Raw genomic sequence first — 4187 nt, forward strand, 5'->3', positions numbered from 1 at the left:
GTTGAGCAGATCCACAGCATTGTTATTAGTAACACATAGCATGAACAAAGAAGGATAATACCCTGGATGCCCCTTCAAACGTTTGACACACCTACAAACAGATGCTTCCTTTGTCTTTGTCCCGCAGGAAAAGAATCTCAGGGTTGTATGTGATGCCATTCATATTCTCTGACAATAGGCCCTTTCATTGCAAAGAAAAAAACTGTCTGTAAAGGAGGAGGTTCTCTGCCTTTACGTCGGGAGACTTCTTGAATGCACTGTAGCCAGCTCCAAGGTCCCAACTGCAATCCCTCTGGAGGAAGGATCATTGGCGGAGCGCTACACTCCGTCGCCTCACACGAATGAACAGCTGCTGCAAGTGGCTGGTTAGGGGTAAGCTGATGACGTTGTCAGCCTGTGATCCACCTCCCCATTCATACCCTCCCCCCATGACCCCCTTAAGGCAGGGACGGTCAGCAGGAGCAGTCAGGCAGTGGGGGCGGCCGGCGGGATCTGTCAGGCAGTGGGGGCTGTGAGGGCAGGGGGCAGCCCCACCGGCCACTCCATCACCTCACTTGGGCGCTTCAGGCTTCAGACCCGCTCTCTTCAGCTCAAAACGCGGCAAAGCAATGGCCGTCTTCCCTACCCATAATCCCTCATGTGCTCTGGGAAACACAGAGCAGTTCCAGCTGTGTTGGTAATTATGGGTAGGGAAGACAGCTATTGCTCTGCCACATATTTTTGTCAGGTGGTACTACGGCACCAGTCGCCCCGCCTCCATTGGCTCCGGAGCCTTTTAGGTCTACTCCATGAAAGGTAAGTTTCACTTGTAGTCGCCTTCTAGGTGGAAGCCTGGCAAGAAAGGGCCTATGAAATCTGAAATCTGTCTCCTAACATAGAACACTACAGCAAAGTACATGCCCTTTGGCCCACGATGTGACAACCTGCATGTTCCTACCAAAAAAAAATTTAAACTTCAACTCTTCCTACCTCATAGCTCTCTGTTTTTTCCTTCATCCATGTGCCTGCCTAAGGGTCTCTTGAACGCCCTGGCAAGGTATTCCACGCACCCACAACTCTGTGTAAAAGAAAAACCCTGGTATTCTCTAAACTTTTCACCTTTCACTTTGTACAGATGTCCTCTTGTCAACTTCTTTTATTAAATTATAATATTTAGACATTCGGCATGATAACAGGCCCTTTTGTCACATAAGCCCATGCTGCCCAATTACACTCAATTGACCTACAACTCCTGTATGTTTTGAAGGGTGGGAAGAAACCAGAGTACCTGGAGGAAACACACACAGACGGCAAAAATGTACTGTTTCGGAATGGGTTAATAAAGTTATGATAAAATATACCTTTAAGAGATAATAGATTGGTGGGGGGGGGGGGGGGCTTAGTTTAGTTACACTTCACAAACAGACATTAACATTTCACAAAAGACATTTAAAATGCAAGAGCTATGCCTAATTGGAGACTTCATGACTCCAATTGGCTTTGCTGAGTCAATGGAAGAGGACTCATGAAAGTTTTACAAGTAGATGTTAATGGTCACCATGTTCACACAGGGCTTAGGCTCAAGAATTGAAAATATTGTGCTATTAAAACTGGTGATGGAAGTTAAAATTGCTGGTTGAAGGTTGCTGTTCTAAGAGAAGTCATGTGGTTTTGCAAATAGAGGGGGGGGAGATGTGATTCTTTGGGGGGGGGGGTTGGGGGAGAGAGACTCAGTTTATGGCAGCAGTTGCAGTTCGACCTCATTTGAAGAAGGGTTTTGTTCTGAGTTCAGCTTATTCTAAATGTTTGTAGTCATTTTCAAGAGGATGTGGCTGGAATAGGGGAAAAAGAACTCTCTGTGGTAACCTAGAAGAAGAGGTTATCTTTTGGAAAACCCATGAGGGGGCAAGTTTCTTCGGCAAGACACTGAAGTGGCTGATCAGTTTGTATGTGTGTCCAACAAACAACGAATATCTCTGAAGCCAACAAAGACCTTCCTTTGTGGTAACATGTTAAATGTTATCATGTTAAATTCTGTGCACAATATGGACAATTGCCTGACACTAGTGAACTTTGAGGTTAATTATAGTAGGTTAAATATTGATCTTATTGTGTATGAAGAAAATGAAAACATTTTTGTTTAAGTAACCATTGTCTTGGTGAATTTCTCTTGCTGCTGGTTTTCAGTCCTCTGGACTCATAACAGTACAAACTCCTTACAGACAGTGCCAGATTTGAACCCCAGTCACTAACCAACTTTTAAAATATCTTTCTCCCAATTCTGACAAAGGATCCTCTTCCTGAAATGTGGACTGATGCTGCCTGACCTCCTGAAATTCTCCAGCATTTTGTGTTTTTAAAATGAGTGGTCTTCAAATCTCTTCTGTACTTTACATAACTCCCCCTCATTAAATATCCAAAAGCCTGAAACATTGGTTATGTATCTTTATCTTTGCTATAAAAAATACACTTTAACCTGCTGAGTTTCTCCAGGGTCTTCAAACTTTCATGTTTTACTCTGGATACAATAAACTCAGATATTGTCAGTGGATGTAGCTAAATCCATTCCCTCTGAACCATTTCCAATCACTCCGCTTACCTTTTTTTCCTCCCCTGGCCTATCTTTGAAAACAGGGAATAACATGCGTGGTTTAATCTTCATCAGCCACCTGAATATGAAGCCTCAGGGGCCATAATGATAGACAATTTAACAGCAGTGCCAATTCAAAATGATCACTCAGCGAGACCTATAGGTTCACACAGGACAGTGTCACCACACACTGTATTTGAGGGCTAATTACTCAAATGCATGTGGGCAGACCACTTCTGTAGGCCAATTGATCTCAAATCATCTTCAGTTCCTGTGCCAAATATTACAGGACTGGAAAGTCACTCTTGAAAAGAAAAACATTCCGACTTGCTCTTCAGAACATTGTTTATTGTATGGATTTCCTTCTCCATTTGGTTTTAACTGCATATATCTGGCATAGTGTTCGGATCAAAATGTTGCTGTTAACTAAGCAACAAAACAATAAAGTGAAACACAAAAGTCTGCAGACACTGATTGTAGTAAGAACAGAAACTCATCCGGTCTTGCAATGTCCTGAGGAGTAAAGATATCTAACTGATGATTTGGGCCTGAGCCTTTCTTCGAGTAAAAAGCAGGCAGGCTCCAAAGGCTGGGGAGAAGGGCAGGGTGAGGAGTACAGACCAACAGACAAAAGGTGATAATTGGATGTGAGGATTGATCAAGGGAGGGTGTGTCTGAAGAGCTGGAGGAAGAAAAGGAGAGAGAGCACTAGAGGAAATAAATAGGGATAGAAATGGGAGGGGTGGTAATAGAAACCAAATACGTCAGTATTACCACCAACTGGTTGGAGAGTGCTCAAACAGAATATGAACAATGAATTTCTTCATTCATAAATTCTTTCACAATAATATACACAATCTGTGGCTTATTTAATGGCCGATACTTTGCAACTTATAATTTTCGTGCATTTACTATCAGTAGACTATTTCCTTAATTCAAAACATTGTATTTTCTTTTTTTCCCACCGCTGTTGTGACAGGATCTTCTGTAACAAAATCCATTAAAGAAATAAATAATTATGCACATGTAAAATAATAGACTAATCTGAACTCTGATAAAAACTACACATTTTACTGCAAGAAAAAGAGTGCTGGAGAAACTCAGGTCAGGTAGTACGTGCAGAGGGAGTAAATGTTTTGAGTCAAGATCCTGCATCAGAACTGAGGCGATAACTAGTGCAAAGATGCGAGAGGGATAAGGTGGAAGCAGGTGAGAAGGGAAAATGATTAACAGTTGAGCCAGGTGCAGTGGGGTGGTCAAGGTGGAAGTGGAAGACGGTGGCTGGAGATAGATTTTTGCCAAACTGGGGAATGTTTATTTAATGCTATAGTTACTATTACAGATGGTTTAAAACAAAATTGATAACTTCAAAGTCACATCACTCATTTCCACAGAAAGCTGTTGGGTCTACTTATGCCAAACGTTAGTGTGCATTGTTTTCAGTAACGAGTAGCAGAGACAGTTATCACTTTGACGTTTGCACTATAAACATGCTCTTTTGTTGTAAGTGACGACTAAGGCAAAAATAGCTTTGATGGTCAAGCCACAGCTTTAAATACGAGTTTTATTAATGCTCATGAAGGACAGGCAGTAAATAAGTGAAATTAATGATCACAGA

The sequence above is a fragment of the Narcine bancroftii genome, chromosome 14, assembly GCF_036971445.1.
Source record: "Narcine bancroftii isolate sNarBan1 chromosome 14, sNarBan1.hap1, whole genome shotgun sequence".
NCBI lineage: Eukaryota > Metazoa > Chordata > Chondrichthyes > Torpediniformes > Narcinidae > Narcine > Narcine bancroftii.